This window comes from Triturus cristatus, chromosome 7, assembly GCF_964204655.1.
Source record: "Triturus cristatus chromosome 7, aTriCri1.1, whole genome shotgun sequence".
NCBI lineage: Eukaryota > Metazoa > Chordata > Amphibia > Caudata > Salamandridae > Triturus > Triturus cristatus.
In genome coordinates, this window is record NC_140590.1 from 1815775011 (window position 1) to 1815795110 (window position 20100).

The window sequence follows — 20100 nt, forward strand, 5'->3', positions numbered from 1 at the left end:
AAACACCTCTCATATATTTGTCGATGTGATGTGAAACAGCTTTTTCACTTACTATCCATCATAGCTAGCCATTGTTTAATACATGCTTTAATATTATCCTTTTACTGCACGTGTTCATAGATGCATACATTGTGATAATTAGAAAAATCTTTAATAGCTATCACATGAATATATAAGAGAATTGCCATATTTTAATGTTTTATGCCCATTTTACATAATCCACGACAAATGCATTTTTTCCCCAATTGGAATTGAATCAACAAATCACTCACTGTTATTGCATAACTACAAATTACATCTAATTAAAAGAAATAAAAAGGCAATACAATCTTTGCACCAAGAAAAGAGCAGTAGATATCATAGGAAAGAGGAAACAAAATAAAACACACATTTTAAATGTTGCTCTCCAAACAGCTCTTTACGTAGTTGTAGAACCAATAAGTGTAAATTGGGGTTGAGGGGATAAGGCTAACTGAAAGCCTGGGCTCAATTAGGATAATTTTCCATTTGAACCTCATTTTCAAATAACCATAACAACCAAAACAGGGAGGAGGAAGCAGGGCATGACCTAAATCATGCACCCCACCACCTCTTAATGAGCAAACTCTTTCATGATTAGTTAGAAATGTTCATCAACTCATTCATGGCCTTGGAGAAAGAGTGTTTGTTCATCGATGTAAAAAGGAAATTTCAGAGACTGAGAGCAATTGGATTTAGTAGGTATGATTGCTTTTGATGTGCAATAGATGTATTTTACGTGAATGACAAAATATAGTGTACAAAATATCATGAGACACCAATATTGGGTAAATATTAACATGATGTCAAGTATATTTTGGACCAGATTATAGAAGGTAAGAGTATGTTTGGTTTCAGTTTTTAGTTTTATTAGCTTTTATGCTAAAAGTACTTACTTTTATGTTGAGGATGTTTGAATTATTTTTTGTGCTATTTAAAAAATGGTAGTACATTTTAAGGTTTGTCCTAGTTTGTGTCATTTGTTGGTGGGCTGTTGGATTTGTAGGGCAATAGGGTGGCAAGTTGAGTAATTTTTTTTTATTGATTAATTTAAACAATATGGTAATATATATTTTTTACTTGTCAATTGTCAAGATTGATGGTTGCTTTGTAATTGCTTTATTAATTTTGATATTAATTATTGTTTATTGTTTTTGTTTCATAAATACATGTATAGTTTTGGTATATTTGTTAACATTTTTAATTTTTATGTTCTGAATTTAATTTGATTTTGTGTTTGTTTGAATGTGAGAATAATAGGGTTGGGAGTACAGTTTCATACATTTGTTTTATGTTTTTAGTTTTAAATAATGTATACAAATTATATAATGTTAAAACATGTATGTATTTATGGAAATATATCTTATGTTTTTATATGTGCAATTTATTTTCTATTAATTTATGGCAGTTAAAATTAACTCTGAGCTTTCTAAAGTTTACTATTGTCCCTGCTCTTGATTATGCTGGCATCAGAATATTTCAAAATTCAACCCTTTCTCTACTTTTCCTTGCTTTGGAGTGGGAATAGTAAATGCAATCATGCAAAGTGAAAACCTTTCCTTGCTGTTTTGCAGGTTCCAGATGAGCCCCATTAAAAGTCAAACCCTTTCCCTACTGTTGCACAGCATGGAGTGTGGAAAGTAAGGGCCTTATTTCGATTTCGGTGGGCTTGCCACCGACAGGCTAGTGGTGTCGGGCTCACTGACATCTACAGAAGCGGGTGGGCATTAAGTGGAGGGACCAGCCGCTGCTTTTGCGATAGGCTCAAGGAGCATATTGGGGCAGCGGTGAGACCGTATTCCCTACAATAGGGGCATCCCTGCTCAGACATTGCTGAAGGGATTACAATACCCGATTCCCTATGCCTTTTCATGGCGGTCCAACCACCATGAAATGGCAGATTGAAAGGGACTTTGGGAGCCCCTGGTAGGGCCTTCGTACCCCCTGGGCCTCCACTATGGGGCCTGAGGGGCCCATGTGATGCCCCCCAAATATCCATGCATGTGGTGCCTTGTTTTGGCCGTAGCACAAGCTGCAATTGAAAATGACATATTTCCGACGGCCGTGCTGGTGGTAGCATTGGGAGGGTGGAACCAGCGACTACTAGTCTTGCTGTTCCACTCCCACTGCAATATCGGTCGGGCATCGTAATAAGCCCCAAAATTTGACTCCATCAAAGTCCAGCACCTAATTCTACTTTTGTTAGATTGAAGTGGGAATAGGAAATCTGACCCGCCAAAGTCCAAAACCTTTACTAACGTGAATTGGTTACAGTAGATAGTAGATCCCCTACAACGACTAACTCTTTCTGTACAGTTTTAACATTCAAGTGAGAATTGCACTACTGACTCCTCCTAAGCCCAAAGCATCTCCTACTATTTACATTTGAGTGGGTATAGCAAATCTGATCTGTCAAAGGTCCAACATATTTCCTACTGTTGCTCAGGTTGGAGTGGGAAAAATACATCTGACCCGTCAAAAGACCTACACGTTCCCTACTGCTGCTTATGTTTGCATGGGACCAATACATTCCTGGTCCTGTTAGGGCCTGGAAGGGCTTTCGGACAGAACTCTTGTTCCAGGGAAACCTAAAAGTTAAAATATAATCATAGGCCTCGTCCCACACCCCATACCACCAACCTCCATGATCACACCCAGATTACCTAGGCATTCACCAGAGTATTCATGCAACACATAGACCCAGCCTTGAACACATTCCACTAACTGCCCCATACCCTCAAACTACAGATTCCAAATCATGCTCATTAACACTCAGTCCGCAGTACTCCGCCCAATAGACATCACAGGCTTCATTACCTATCACAAGCCTGACATCCTCTTCATCACAGAAACATGATTCCCCCCTACATGGTTGCACATCTTAAACATACTTCTTACCACAAACTATCTCAACCATCATGTGGACAACTCACATTACGAGAGTGGAGACCTTGCTGTCATCCATACGTCCTCTTGGTCCTGTACCCTAGGCAAACAAGTAACACTTAACTCTGCGGAGATGCTCTCATGCCAATTTCCTCTCTCTGCATCTTTGAAAACATCCTTTTATCTCAATAATAGGCCTTCCGGCCAGAAAAAGGACAACACCTTGCCCATCTGATATGCCCACACCAACCTCCTGGGTGACTTCAACCCCCCAGACAACACAAGCTAAAAAAAACATAAGAGACACACTCTTCAACGTTACCAATATTCTCAATGTTGTACAGCATATCGCAAAACCAATACAATCCAAAGCCAATTCATTGACCTTGTCTTCTAAATATCACTGACAATCCAATGCAAACCACCTATACTCTCGACCAGATTGACTACTTTGCCATCCATATATTCCTTCTCAGTGTACTACCAACAATCCAAGGTCAGCACAAAAGAGAAGACCAAACCTTCAGATCTTTCAAATACTTCTCCATAGAAAACCTATTTCTTCAATCCATCTCTCATCCCATCAACTCCAAGTCTGACAGCAATACCCTCCTAATTGATTTCAACATGTTTTGTTGTGTAAACAATCCATTTGTAGACGGGAAGGAATATGGAAAAGCAGAACACACACTGCGCAACATAGTGGCATTTCATGACAGCAAAGTAGTATACCATCACCATCAATGAAGCAACCTAAAGAAGCAAAACACTGTATCTCCCAAGTACTCCTGAAGTTGGATAGCAACTAGAAGTGGTCCTCCTGTGAAGCCAGTTTCGGTAGGAAACCTCTGAGTAGGAGAGATTTAAATTTAACAGGCTCTGAAGTCCACATGTCATATGTATATATTTGCTCCTGTGTGTGGTCAAGATTTCTGCCATCAGACTTAGGGGGTGATTGTTGGAAGAGAGGGACATTTGTTGCATTGGTGATGGAGGTCCCTCCCAACAACACATTGGCACACCTGTTTTTTACGTGGGCTGACTACAGGTTTGGCTATGGTGGTGACCACTCCATCACCACCATAGCCAAACGTTTCCGATATCCCATTGGAGTAAGCGCTGTCTGAGAATTGGCTATATGTCCATCCACCCAATTAGGATATGCAGACATATAGCTGTTTTTTCTTTTACTATCCGTCACTTCCAGTCAAACCCTGGCACAAGGGACAATAAAAAACGAAACATGCACTCATCAACATGGTACATTTTTTAAATAGGCTGTGTGAGGCTCTATAATGTTGGTCAGTAACCGTGGCAGAAAGAATACACAGCCTGCATATAGTTAAATCAGGACCTTAGTAATTTTTATGGCGCTCAAAATCCTCAGCAGCCCAATCCTACAACTGTAGCTGATAACACCCCCTGTAAGTCAGCCAAGTTGCTGTGAAGTCCTGTTGAAGGTCCAGATATATTGGAAGCACAAACATTTTCTAAATTCCAACTTTTCAGATTTTCTGTAGCAGTTCCTATTGTCTTCATGGACCGCATTATGGAGCTAGGACTCACTCCAGCAGAGACCTCATTGAATGTCCAGGTTCTACAGGTCAGCTGGGCACTTCAGAACAATAGCCTCTTCAAGCTTGTTGTGTACCTGTAGCCAAATGGGAGGTGAGCCAACTGACCCTTGCAGGTCCACATCTTAGTCCTCATGCAAGTGGGAGTAGGTCCAGCCCTGCAGGTTTCCACACAAGTCTCAAACAGAAGGTCTAGTACTCTTCTTTTCTATTGGTAGTTCAGAAAGTATCCTGCCGAGCTCTGGGCGAATTGCCACTTTTATAGGGTTTGCTAGCCAGTGTCTGAGGTGTACTTATGATACTCCCTAACCAATGTCCAATTTGCCTTACTGTAAACTATCCCACAGCACATTCTTCCAAGGTAAATCCAACATCACAGAATCTTTCTGCTCCTGAAGAGAGTTTGTGTGCCTTCCATAGGTGTTTTGGGGACATTGAGCAGCCCCTTCTCCTCAGCTATACCAAACTTGTCTGAGGCCAGCTCTACGTCTCACTGGGCTGATGCCAAACTGGCTACAGAGGGCGTATGGAACAAAAGGTTTCTCTTCCTCAGATCTCCTTTTACACTGAAATATGAATGAGCAGTCCTCACCCTAGTCCCATAAAAGTAAATAAAGTTCCTGAACCCTCATCAACTTTCCTTCCTGAATGTTATGTGTCACATACCTAACACCCAAGTCTTCCTGTGAGAAGGACTAAGCCATTGTTTCTGCTCTGTTAGCAGTTTTCATACCTCATTAGAGGGACTCACTAGCATGGGTTGTATGTCAGGACAACAAGTTCCTCTACCCAGCATACCTTACAATGTGGTCTCTATAATGACCGCATCTTAACCATGAATTGCTTTACCACGCATGCCTTTACCACAAATTCTCATGGTAAAAGCATGCATGGTAAACAGTAATGCATGACTATGGTTACCACCAACCCCCTTCTCCCTGAGCCCTCAATACAACCCCACCCTCCCCAATCCCTAAACATTATCTCCATCTTCCTCCGTGAGCCCTAAAAACAACCCCTTTAATAAATCCCCTGAAAATGTTGATGAACCCCCTCCCCCTAAAAACTACGCCGAACACTCCCCACCACCTAACAACGACCTCAAACCCCCACCACCTAAAAACTACCCTAAACCCCCACCTCCTAAAAATGACCTCAGACCCCTGCTCCCTGAGAACTACCCCAAACCCCACCTCTGAAAACTACCACAATCCCCCAACCACTAAAACCTACCCTTGAATTACCCTGATCCCCCTCCACCCTTAAAAACTACCCCGAATCCCCAACCCCTAAAAACTTCCCCAAACCCCCACCCCTAAAAATGACCCCAGTCACCCCAAGCCCCTAAAAACTACCTCAAACCCCCACCATTAAAAATTACCCTAAATCCCCCACTCCTGAAAATCCATCCAGGACACTAGCCCGACTTCCCCTTAACCATGCACATGCGTGGGTAAGGCAAAGTCGTTCTTCGGGCAAGTTTTTATTCGGCTTGCGGGCTACCAGAACTCATGGCTATTGCCTCTTGTTCTGGATGTTTCCCACTAGCTGGGTATTTACCAGCAGGTTAATGCTAATTAGCCTGCTGGAGGCTCCGGTGGGTAAACGTCCCTTTTTCTATAAACACAAGCAAATCTATTGCTGCGATATTAAAAGTATATTAACAAATTAACATGAATATTTTTAAGTGATGTATTTAAACACTTCAACTGGAGTAATTCCTCTCTAGGGAAAATTAAGTACTAAGCTTGGTGGAATCGTAGGACTGACCAGTGAGATGACAGGGGATCTGAATGGTCAGGTCTTATTGCCCTCACACACCCTGTAGGGAGTCATGCTTCATCAATGGGCCCTCTTCATCAGGCCTGCACTTAAATGCTTGACAGGCCTTGGGGTTCTTTATCGGAGATCTTTTAATCTGTAACACCGTTAAGATTGCATGTGGGGGATTATCAAAACTATGGTGGTGACAAAAGTGAGAGTAAAAGATTGTAAGGGAACCAAGGAAAACTGTATTGGGTAGTGGTCCCTTAACCCAATAAAAATGGTGGGGCTATCATGAGGTCATAATGTACCCTAAAATGTGAGAAAAAAGGTGGGGTCACACCTTTGTTGCCAGTAGGGTCAATCGCTATTTCATCAGGACCTAAATCACTCCTATCCTGCACAAGTCTGTGGGTCCAACTAAAGGTCCTGAGAACCAACATGAGCAAATGATACTGCACATGAATTGATGCAATGAGGCTAATTCCACCTATAAGATGAGACAAAAAAACAGACAAAAGTGAAATTTCACTGTCGGTAGGAAGTTGCCTCCAGACTTCCATCAACTTTGACCCATTTGTAATCATGGTCATTGAAACATTACACTCCCTATATAGTGGAGCACGTTCTTGAAATGAATATTCTAACGATAAAAACATCAGTGCCCACACATCTCTGATGACACATCTTATTTGCCAAATATACTCTGTGTTGAGGACAGTGGTCGATAAAATTAAACATGCCAGTTACAAAAGCAGCTTGCATTAGAACGGAGCTTCTTGGTGAAAACATGTCATTCATTTGAACATCAAATGTATAAAGGCAAAGGTAGAGGTAACCGTGCTGACTGCATTCACAGCATCCCTGTAAGAGGAGCTATATGGTGACAACATGTAATTCTCGTAAACCTAAAAAGTGTATGCTTCAAAATCTTACCTGAAAATCTAGATAGAATTACCCCTTAGGTAAGGCAGAGGTCCCTGACACAACTGAGGGATAAAATGGTAGAGACCAAACAAAGTACATAATTTGCAGGTAATTCTGAAGTATCATGAAAGTAAAAAAATAGATTGACATGAGTGATTTTCATGGGAGATTATCCACGGACCTAACCTCCTCTAGCGGCCTGTAGGTGCAGTGTATGGGAAAACCCTGTGGGTTATGTAGCATCAGTCAAATGGCATGTGGTATGCCAAATGCTGCCGACTTGATTCCTAGCTCCAATGATCGCAAGTCTGAAAAAGAGAACATTCTTCACTCCTCAATTAAGTTGAGTGAGCCCTTGCATATTTGGCATTTAAATTAGTTTTGTATTTAGTTTAGTTTATATTTATTCGGAAGAATAGTGGCTCACTCAATATGTTGTTATCCAAAAGAGCAAGGCTCGCCCAATACTCCTCACGGGCACGTCAACAATTTGCATCATGTTGTGTCGAGTGTGTTGTTAGGACTAGAAGCAAAGGCAGTGGCCATCTTAGAAGTATGCTTTCTGTCATAGGATGTATCAGAAAGTGTAGAAAAGTATGACCCAGCTCTTCTGGTCCCTATGAAGGGATAGCTGCCAGTAGCCAGACCTGCAGCGTCCTACGAGACTGGACATTTATCGTGACCCGCACCCGCGGCTGCTTCTGAGGTACGGTCGCGCTTGGAGGGGCACACTAACCTGCCTCTCAGCGTCCCATGAGACCGATCCTTGACTGGGGTCTCAACCCACGCCTACCTCTGTGATATGATTTGCTGTGACCATGGATGTGGCACCTGCAGGCACGGAAGTCTGATCTTGCTAGACTATTGACATCTTCCTAGCAGCCCCCGATGGCAACTATGGGACCCGGGAGCACATGGTCTTGTATAGCGAGCGGTGGAGGGGCACAGGGGAGAAAGCGCCTTCGATGCAGCCACAAGTGCATTTCCACACACCACATGTGATGCCTGCAGTAAGTGTGCACATCAAGCCCCCCTCTCTCTTAGAGAATGATTAAGTGTGGACTGGCGGTATGTTACACCATGGACATAACCCTTTACATGACCTCAAGATGGCTGCCTCAGTGGTCCCTTCCGCCCTGTACTACTACTCGGGTTAAAAATCTGGACTCCGAACAGAACTCGAATCATAGCTCCCATCTGGCCTACCCATCTAGTCACTGAACCTGGGAGCGACCATGGAGACCTTGCTTTTTGGCCGATGCCCGGTGGAGTTACATGATAGCTATAGAGGAGATAAGCCACAGACTTCCCCTCTGCCCTCACCTACGCAGCCAGACTTTGGGCAGACTTACCCTCGTCTCTCTGTCGTTCTCTCCCTTCTACCCCTTGACCCTACCCTTTCCCCTCTACTCGCCTTTTACCCCGTCCTCTTTGCTCTTTTAATGTTTTCCCAAAGAGACCTAGCGTTCTGTCCGTTGCTCGGTGGAGCTACCTGATAGCTAAAGAGGAGATGGGCTTTGAACCCCCCCCACCGTCACCTACCCAGCTGGTCTTCGGGCAGATATTCCTTTGTCTGCCTGTCCTATCTTCCCCTACCCCCTTCCCTGCCCCCTTACCCTTCTTTGCTTTCATGCTCTTGAAATGTTTTTTTTCTATCAACTGATGTTACCCGAATCTAATGTACTGTGTAATTTTGTGGAACCCTATGTAAAGCGCTCTGATACCTGCGGGTCTAGCCAGTGCTATAAAAAAATCATTAAATAAAATAAAATAAAAATAAAAATAAATAGTTTCTAACAAGAATGATGTACTAATGACTTTGAACCTCAATAGGTTGCTACTTATAATAGGTCTTGGCGGTCAGAAACCTGACCCCTGACCATTATGGCCATTTGGAATGGTGTTTAAGAGGATATAGCCTCTGATCTCTGATCTCTGCAATGTATGATTGTGTTAAAATAAAACTGTCCCAATACGGGTAAATTCCATGAGAAGTGGACCTTTCTGGCCATATGTTGATGGATGAGTACGGCTAATCTATTTTCTATTCATTTTCAGCAGATGTCCACTCAATCTCTAAGGGAAAAGAGGTTGTCTGTATTACTGATCAGGTCATTCCATGGATTCTCATAGTTGAGTCTAACCACATTGATGGAAAGAAAGAAAACGGAAAAGATTTTTCTCGTTCCATTGTTTGCCTCCAAGATAGTCCATCTCATATCATCTGGGCTATGGCGCTTTTCAACTCATTTTATTGGCTCCTCTTTTGCAGTTGATTTTACTGCGATGTTTGGTTATTTGTGTTCTAACAGGACTGGTAGCCATGCCAATGTAACAAAGTTTGCAGGGGCACTCAAATAAACGCAATTCCTGGTGTCACAGTTAGTGTGGATTTAATACATGATTGGGAGGGCTTCAAAGTAACTTCTTTTTAGGGTTTCAGCAACTGACAAACCCCACACTGCTCACATGGAAAGTGACCTGGCGCTTACTACACAGCACTGTGTAGTGGCGGGCGATTTCAACTTCCATCTAGATGTCATAGGCGACCCGGACACTATCAAACTGTTGGACATCACATCTCCTCTGGGCCTATTACCATGCGTGTCAGGTCCTACGCATGAGAGAGGGCATACCCTCGATCAAGTGTTTTCATCAGTTGCGATCGCCGATGTAGAGACTCTGCCTGTGCTCTGGACGGATCATAGGCTGATCAGGTTCTCTGTGTGTGAGAATGGGCGGCCGGATAACATCGCCCCCATGCTACCTAGATCGGCCTCGAGAGCGCTCCATAGAGTGACACCTGATATGTTAGAGCAGGCGCTCGCGGAACATCCCTGTTATCTCTCGGGTGATCTGGAAAGAGACACGGAGGCTCTGCAGTCGTGGCTGACTGAAAGGCTGGACAATCTTGCCCCACTGGCAGCCCCTCGGTCCACGGCTGTACGGCAATCTGCGCCGTGGTTCACTGAGGTGCTGCGGGTGGCCCGCAGCCAATGCAAGGTTGCTGAGCGGGCCTGGCGCCTTCAGTACAACGAGGTGGACAAACTCGCCTACAGGGCGGCTATTAAGGCCTATCATCGGGACATCTTAGATGCCAAAAAAGAATACCTTGCTAAGAGGATTGAGGTGGCGGCGAACTCCTGCAAGGAGATCTTCACGGTGGTGAAGGAGTTCACGACCCCCAGTTCCTACTCAGCCCCACCAGTGCCATCGGAGGCGTGGGCGTGTAATCTAGCTAGCTTTTTCACTAATAAGATCAAGGCAATTCAGGCCTCCTTCTCGGAGAGCGCTGAGGATGGTGGATGTGGCCCCGGAGCGGAACGTGAGCTACCGCCCATGCCTACCGCAGTGTTGACAGATTTTCCAGCAGTCACTTGCGAGGCGTCGCGGGCGCTGCTTACCAGCCTTAAATCTGGCTCGCCACTTGACCCATGCCCTGCCAAATTTTTGGCCGGGATGGCGGCGGTGGTGAATCCCCTGGTTAACCCCATCCTCAGTGCCTCCTTGAGGGAGGGAAGGGTGCCTACCACCTGGAAGAGGGCGATGGTGATCCCCCTTTTGAAAAAGCCGGGCCTTGATGCCGAGGTTTTGGCCAATTATAGGCCAATTTCACTTCTCCCGGCTCTGGCCAAGATTACCGAGAAACATGTTCATGGCGTCTTGTCGAGCTTTCTTGAGACCAACCATCTGCTCCATCCTTCCCAATCCGGCTTCTGTCCCAACTTCAGCACGGAAACGGCATTGTTGGAGGTCTCCGAGATCATCAGGGAGACCTTGGATGTTGGTGGCAAGGCCATGTTAGTCATGTTGGACCTGTCGGCGGCCTTTGATACCGTCCCCCACGCGGCGCTCCTCGCCAGGCTCCACGACATCGGCATTAGGGGGACGGTGCTCAAATGGTTTACGTCTTTCCTGGAAGGCCGCCGCCAGACGATCTGGGTCTCCCAGAGCTCCGCCGAGATGTCGCCTCTGGGGGTTGGGGTTCCACAGGGCTCTGTGTTGAGCCCATCACTGTTTAACATCTTTATGTCCCCCCTGGCGGCGGCGGTGGAGGCTTACGGGGCCCAGATCGTGTCCTACGCCGACGACACGCAACTCCTCTTCACTTGTGGTAAAGATCAACCATTTGATGGAGAGAGTATCCGGGGTTGTTTGGGCAGGGTATTCGACTGGTTCCAGCATAACAACCTGAAGGCCAACTCCAGTAAGTCGGAGGTCCTATTCTTCGGCTGTGTCACCGACCCTGAGTGGCGGCAATGGTGGCCATCTGAAATGAGCCCTCCTGTACAATCATCTGCGGTTGCTAAAAATCTTGGCGTCAAACTTGATAATAAGTTATCACTGAGAGCGCACATCCTGGGTCTGGCCGGAACCTGCTTTGGTATTCTGAAGATGCTCCGCAAGTTTCTTCCACTGCTTTCTGCGGAGCACAGGCGGATTACAGTGCAGGCGCTTATCGGGTCCCGGCTCGACTATGCCAATGCCCTCTTTCTTGGCCTCCCGGACTACCTGGTCCAACGCCTTCAGGTGGCACAAAACTCTGCTGCCCGTGCCATCTTTGGCCTGCATAGGCGGTCACGAGCCTCTGGGTTGCTGCAGAAGCTTCATTGGCTGCCTATCCGTAAGCGGATTATGTTCAAATCCCTTACGTTGATGCATAAAGCCCTGTTTGGCTCAGGGGCTGGGTATCTACGGCGTAGATTGGCCTTCTATCGTCCTGCCCGCTCACTGCGGTCCGAATCTCTTTTTACTGCCGTGGTGCCACGTGTGCGGAAGGCGCGGACTGGGGGCCGTTCCTTCAGCTTTAAGGCACCCCAGTTGTGGAACTCTCTGCCACTGGCGCTACGCAGTACCTCTAATCTGCTTCAATTCAGGAAGAGCCTGAAGACTTGGCTTTTTAATGTTTAACTGTTTTCTTTGCGGGGTTCTTTTTTTCTTTTCTGTATTAGTTTTTTCTTGTTATGTTATTACACACGGAGCCGCCTGTGGAAAGCGCCGGGACACTCTTTTAGAGTAGCTGTGCGCTATATAAGTTTATTTTAACATAACATAACATAACATAACCTGTGACTGATTGTACATACCACAGGGTTCTTTGAGCTGGATTTGCCTTTTCACATGGTCTAGTATGTACCAGTAGGCCTCTGAGGTTGTTAGTGCGTTCAAAGGCAAATCGTGGCATAGGGATGTTCAAAGATCGAGACTGTAAGATATGCCAATGTTTATGTATTATTTACTTGATATGATTTTAGTTGGGAGTAAAAGTTGTTACACAGGTGAAATCTTCTCCTCCTCCTGTTTGATTCTTGGTTCAAGAAGGGCCTCTCTATGATTGTGATTGATTTTTGCCCTCTTACGTGCCCTCTTCATGACAAGCCTGGGGTAATTGCGTGCTTCCAAGTTTTTGCTGTGTTCTTCCTACTTTCTCATAGTCTTGGACCGAACTGCAGTTGTGACATCGGTGTAAAAATTTACCAAACGGGATATTGTCCCGAAGGGCCTTGGGACGATGATGTCATAGCATCGAAGGTTATTGTAGTCTGTTGGTTTCTTAAAAGTGGTGGTGATTAGGTGCCCTTCATTTATTGTAATCAGATCTAAAAAGGTGACCTCTTTGTCAGAAACTGTTTTTGTGAATTTTAAGAAGGGATTAATGGAATTTATCCACTCATAAAAAGCTTCACAGGTATTTGGTCACCACTCCAGAAAATTAAGATCTCCTCTATATAGTGTTGCCATATTTTAATGTTGGCCAGGAAAGGGTTGTTATTTTTGATGTGGAGGCGTTCAAATTCCGCCATGTACAGCCACGCCAAACTTGGGGCAAAGCTGCTCCCTTTGGAAGTCCCCTGGCCCTGATGGAATAATAGGTCTTGGAATTGAAAGACATTTTCTCTCATAGCAATTGTTGCACACTCTATTATGAAATTCACTGGGATCGGCAAGGACCATGTTTCAGCCAGTAAATACTCCTCAATGACATTGAGTGAGGCCTCCTGTGGGACGTTCTTGTGTAAGGCCTCCACATCTAAATTCATCAAAAGGGTGATATCATCAAGGAAATTCTTCTCAGGGATCAGATTCAGGACATCTCTAGTATCTTGTAAGTAAAAAGTATTTTTTTTCACTAGTGTCTGTAAGAAGTGATCGCAGAATTTGCTTAATGGTTCCAAGAGGGGTCCTATTCCTGAAACACTGGGCCATTTGTGTATGTTCGGTAGGGTGTAAAAGTATGGTATTAGGAGGTTGGTGTTCACCAGAAATTCTGCATCGCTGTGAGAAATCCATCCTTGTGATTCAGCCGTATTCACAAGAGTTTGTTATTCTAGTCATACAGGTTGCTATAGGATCTTTGGTTAGACGGTGATAACATCTTCCATGAGACAGTTGACAAAGACATTCATGGTTGTAGTCGGTGGTTTGAAGGATCACAATGGCTCCCCCTTTGTCGTGATCGAGTCGTCATTGGACAGGTTCTTAACTGTTTTTTTTTCCTGAGACATTATTTTGTGGAAAGGCCTGTTGTTATCCAGTTGGTGTATGTCCTTGAAGACGCCTGTTCAAAAGTGAGGATTTTACATGCTGTCATCCTCTCATGGGGGGTAAACCTTGCGGGGGCGTAAGCCAGAGTCCTCTGTCTCTGGCGATGTCTTATCCTTGAAGTATGCTTGGAGTCTAAGTTTCATGAAAAAGTTGTATAGTTCCTTTGTAGAGCGGAAGGTGTCCTGATGCGGAGTTGGTACAAAGCCTAATCCCTTCTCCAATACCTTGTTTTTGAGGATTTTGGATGATAAATTCACCGCTAGATTCTTTGGTTTGTCTTGCTCCTGTGGTGCATTTTTAGTAGCATCTGTGGTTCCGGTGGTTCTTGCCACTGTACTCATTTGTGCCCTCCTCTTTTTTTGCCTCTGTCACTGCTCCAGCCTCTTCCTAAACAAGGCAGTTGAGCCAGCTCCACCCCAATATACATGATAGCACCTCATTAAAAAGCATTGCAGTTAATAGAAGGTTTTGAGACTTTAGTTACATTATAAATCATTTGTTGATGGTACCATACTCATTTTAGGAATTGTGGTGTGTTCTAAGGTGATTTTACCATGTGAAAAAGCCTTCTGCTGTGATATCATGAATCATGTTTGAGAGAAAACTATTTTCTTATGCTTTTCCCACAGAGGTTTGGAAGGTGATCTATAAGCTAAACTGAGAGCATATTTTCTGTAAATTCACATTATCTTTCTCAGTCATGTGAGAATGAAGTCTGACATTCTCAGTAAAACATGTACATCCAACAAGGGCAGAGACTGTCAGTTGATTCCTTTGTGTTCTACTGCAGCTTCCCAGAGTGTTCTAAAGAACAACTAGAGCGCTAACAGTCCTACTTATGACACACATATGGCACACCTGAAGCCATCTTGGTTGGAATAAAGTGGTAAAAACTACTAAGGAGCACTATAATTGTTATAGACAACAACTGGACAGCAATAAGCACTAAAGTTTTCATATCTTCTTCTCCAGTAATAGAGTCAGTCGTCACTTTCTTGAAACATCATGCACATCACAGTTTGGAACCCCCTCTACCATATGCCCCAACAACAACTACCCCATTTTATCAACGCAACCTGACTCAACATTGGCCATTATAGAATGGGAATGCATTTATTTTCTTCCCGTTTACGTCCTTCAATGGGTTCTTTACATGTGTCCACTAAAACAATGACATCGTGATTGAAGCTTTGAATTAGTGTTTTTCCTTAACAACGTTCAATTGCTTTTGTTAATTTAGGTGATTTGTACTGTATTTAAAAGAAGATTTATTCCCATGAACAGGTTATGGGAATACATATTATAAAATAAAAAGGACTAATTAATGAGGGAAAGGTCAATGCAGACATGCATGACAGTGCCAGTCCATATTGTTTCAAGTATCCTCAAATGAGGAAAGTGATGCCACCCTGCAAATGTCTTGTAACGAAGCATTCATTTTTAGTGGAGGATTCTTTATTTTCTCATGTTTGTGAAAAGCAATTGAAACTCTATTGAAATAATTATTTGGAGGAAATTTAGGAAACAATTATGTTAACTACTGTGCAGTTTGAATAACTAATAATTGCACAGGGATGTAACATGTTGGTGAAAGGTTTTTGTTATTTTTTGGGGGAAATATCAAAATGTCTAACAGTAGCAGTAATTCCAACCTAAATCTAAAAAACTTCACAATGTGTATCCCTCTCCCTACAATCACGCTTTACCCATTTTTGTGAATACCAGTGGGTCAAATTTAAATGAGATTATAGTGTTATGGAATCAACAAAATACTCAAATTCAGATCTTAATTTATGTCATTCATTTAAAAAATGTAAAGGATTTTTTTTTAGTGAGGGCATTTTTTAACTCTACATTTTTCAAGCTGTAAATGAAGGGGTTGCACAAAGGAACAGCAGCAACATACAGTAAAGAATATATCTTGTTATGATTCAGTGAGTGTGAAGAGGATGGCCTCACTTGCAAAATGCAAGGTGGCCCATAGAATAAAACAATGACAGTGAGATGAGAGGCACAAGTGGAGAAGGCTTTTCTTCTGCCCATAGAAGACTTAATTTTCAGGATGGCTGAGATGATGTAAACGTAAGACGTGAGTATTAGCAGCAATGTGCCCAGAAGGACTATAACAGCAAAGCCATAGGTTAAGGTTTCAATGATTTGTGCACTGGAGCAGGAGAGCTTGAGTAGCTCAGCCAAATCACAGAAGAAGTGGTTGATTTCATTAGACCCACAAAAAGAAAGTTTTGATATGAGTGCCGCATGAGTTATTGGTACCAAGAGTCCAAATATCCAAGCACCAGCTGACAATTGAATGCATCTAACTTTGTTCATAATGACAGCGTATAGTAAGGGATTACAAATGGCAACATACCGATCGTAAGCCATTATCGTGAGGAGAATGAATTCTGTGGTTACCAGGGCAATGACGAAATACAACTGTAGTAGACAAGCAGTAAGAGAAACATGACTTTTCTCAAGGAAGAAGCTGACTAACATCTTGGGGAATGTGATTGAGGTGTAGGTTATATCTAAAAAGGACAGATTTGCCAGAAAAAAATACATAGGAGTGTGCAAATTAGAGTTGTAGCAAATAGTTCCCAAAATGACGAGGTTGCCCACCAGCGTTATCATGTATATCAGCAGAAATGCAACAAAAAGTAGCTCTTGAAACTGAAGAAAATCAGAAAATCCTACAATCAGGAATACTTTGGCAGATGTCTGATTTATCACATCCATTTCTCCAGACTATGACTTGTGTTGCAAACTGACTGTAAGCTGGAAAGAAAAAGACAAAGGAATTAAAAGCAGTATTTATTTTAAATGGGTTAGTTGGAATGTTAAATTTACTGGTAATCACATATAATTAATTATGATGTATACAGTTTTGAATGTTGCACGTGCCTTTTAAATTGGCTATGGATCTCATTTGATATATAAAGATTACTGAACCTGAAAAAAAGGTATAACACCATTATGCTCCAACTTTTCTCCCTTTTTGTAAATAAGGGGTTCACGAAATGTTCATTAGGCATTAGGCACTTCTACAACCTAGAAAGAGAAGTGATCGGTGGCCCCCTTACAGTACTTATCAACACCTCCATCACCACAGCCGCCATCGCAGATCCTTGAAAGCATGTCAAGGTCAAACCTCTTCTGAAACCCTCAGCCAACCCTAATGAACTCAAAAGCTACAGACCCTTCTCTCTCCTCCCCTTCCCTGCCAAAGTCATCATCATCGGGCCCCACCCAAGGCACTGAATGCACCTTGGGTGTGCTACAACGCCTGGATACAGCGGAGCTGGTATTGTGCCATGAGAGTGCAGTGAAAGGAAGTGAGTGAATGTTAAAAAAGCTGTCCTAAGTGTCCCTGGATAACAAATGACTATTTTAAGGAGTGGGCCCTTAGCAGTTAATAAAAACGAGAGTCGGATATTTAAGGAGATCTTAAGGTAACTCCTATATCCTAGTCGGTCAACATGTTTCAGCCATGCTCTCTTAGTGGTATGGCTTTCTTCAGGACCTACATGTAGTGCAAAGTGAGTGGTCTAAAAACTTGTTATTAAAAGACCATATATGTGACACACATGCTAAGGTGTGATATGCGGTAGAGGAGCATTTGCTCTAGTGGTGCTTTCCTGTGGGGAAGGAAAAGACAAACAAACATACTGGTATAGTTATTTCAGGAGCGGAGAGTCCATGCTCTTATGCGGTCAAAGGCACAGTGAGGACTGGGTGTGGCATAATTAGTTATAATAGACGCCTGGTAATTTATGCGGTACTAAGTGGTTATGAAGATGCACATAATGTGGTGCATCGTGTAACTTAAAAACGAAACGCGGAAGAAGCAAAGTATCTTACTCAGACAATATCCCGAAAGTGCCTCATGAGTTCCATGTGGAGGCCCGACCTGTAGTCACACTCTATGTGACAAAAATTAAAAGAGGAGACAAAAGCGATTTAAAATGTACCCGAATGCCTGGCTGTGAGAGAATGCCAGCAGCGGGATGGATGTTCCCACTTACTTCATCAAGGTCTAGGACCCTTCTCGTTACCTGCTTCAGCCACCATGGAGCTCTGTGGTAGAATGAGTGGAGCTGGGCGGTGGTTTAAATAATCTGCTGGTTCCAACAGGTGTCAGCGAGTTCAGTTAATTGGGAACCGCTGTGACTGGTTCAAAGGTTTTCAGGTGCTGGTTTAGGGTGTCTTCTGATGAGTCTGCAGGAGAAAATAGGCATAAAGAAAACACACGCCCCTGTGGGAGTGTAGACATAGAGAAAAGACACGCCCCTGTGGGAGTGTCAAATGCCTGTGTGTGCAGAAATAATAAAATAAAATAAACTAAAGTTTAACTCATAAAAGACCCAGAGGCACTGCTAAATTCAGCAGGTGTTGTTATTCTCAATTCAAGTGGGCCTACTAATTGTGGCTTGAAACCTGAGAATGCTTTGTGTTAATTTGGAACATATCACAAAAGAGAAGAAAGGTTGAGAGTAGTTTAGACATACACTTGGATTTGTACTGCTGTGTGAAAAAAGGATGTTTCTTTTATTAGGTCAAGTGGTGCTCTTGATACTAAGGTGGGTATGTAATTTCTCATTTTGGGGTGGCTTGTTTGGAAGTTAAAAGAGGGAGTGTTGCTCACACTGAGGTGATTATATGATGTCCAGCTTAGCCTTTTTGTAAGGCAGGAAGATTTTACCCATGGTTTTGTGGTTCATGTTGGATTCAGGCTATTCCAGGGTATGTTGTCATTTAACACTGTGACGTTCGTGGAAAGGCGATAAATCCAACATTGCTCCTTAAGTAGTAGGATCCTGTCATTTGAAAGGGTCTGGTTGTTGATATAGAAAGATAGATAGGTTTTTATTGCACAATTAATTAAAATCATTGCAATATATCTGGTTTAAAATCAGTACTTTCATACTTTCCAATGTTATAAAAAGGTATATGACAGTTTGACATCCTGTTAATCTAAAGATTAAAAATTTAAACACCACCTTGTCAGCTATAACAGCATGAAGATTAAAAGGATTGACGCAGCATTGAGCATTGTCAGAATCCAGCATGGTTTTCACAGCAGCCAGAAATTTCATGAAGTTGCCTTTCATGCACTCTACCAGGGCTGCTTGACATGTCCGTACGTTTTAAATACACTAGATGGGGCGCAGCCAGTAGATTCTCAAGGGTCACATTTTCTCATAGATGCACAGTATATGAATTAGTGATTCTTCTTCCCCCCACATGCTCGACACTGCATGAATGCCATTACTTTATATCCTCAGCCATACTTGTTTGCCAGTAGTGGAATAAAGCCAAACCATTGCATCAATAGTTGAACCTTCATTATTGGCTTTAAAAGAGAAGACAGGTAGTGTGGCAAGCCCTTGCTGGTATATAGTTTTGAAGACCAACTTCCACGACTTAGATTTTTCATGGTTAGTGCGTCACTGTTAGACGACCATCCCTTTGCTTGTTTTGTTAAGAATTTTACTGCTGCAGGTATGGGTATGATGGCAAACCCATGAGCTTCCAATACTTCGATGCAGTGTGTTAAAAATTCATGCCAGGTTGATCCTGGATTGCTTATCATTAATCAGATGTTTTACTTTACTGAGTTGTTCCATGCTAGTTTGGCTTTTAGACAGTATGCTATGAACCTGGCTTTTTTACCCATTTTTGAGATGACAGATTGAATTCCGTATGGATTTGCACATGGGAGGTAGAAGGTGGTAAAAAATAAACTCCACGGAAGCAAGCTGACTTGAGTATTATTATCTTATGTTGAGTTTGTGTATTTTTATAGAGCACTTGTTCACCAAACGGTTTCATGGCACTCTAGAGAAGCCCATGGAGACATCACCTAACATCCTGGTTATTATAAGCTTGCTTGAAAAGCCTATTTTCCAATGCTTTCCTAAAAGATAAATAGCTGCTGGCAGATCTTATCTCATAAGGAAAGGCATTCCACAGTTTTGGGGCAACCACTGAAAATTTAAGCCCGCCCAAAAGTTTACGCTTATATCTAGGGACTGATAATAGTCTCAATTGGGCAGAGCATGAAGAACAGATGGGTGTAAACTTTTGAAACCACTTAACAGTATTTTCTCAAGCAGCGACATTACAATTTCAATGCTTTAAAAGAAGAATAAATATGCATACTCAAGGCAACCCCTTACACATAACATTCAGCATAATAATAATTAATTTGGCTTAAAAGATTAAGAAACCCCTTCAGAAGCAGTATTTGTGTTCTGATACCAAAGATCAACCTTAACATCTAAGCCACTTCAATATATATGAGCCTTTAAATTTCAATTTTTGTATGAGTTGAATATATCGAGCAATTCACTCATAAAAGCAAATTGTTTCATTGCAAATAAAGTGC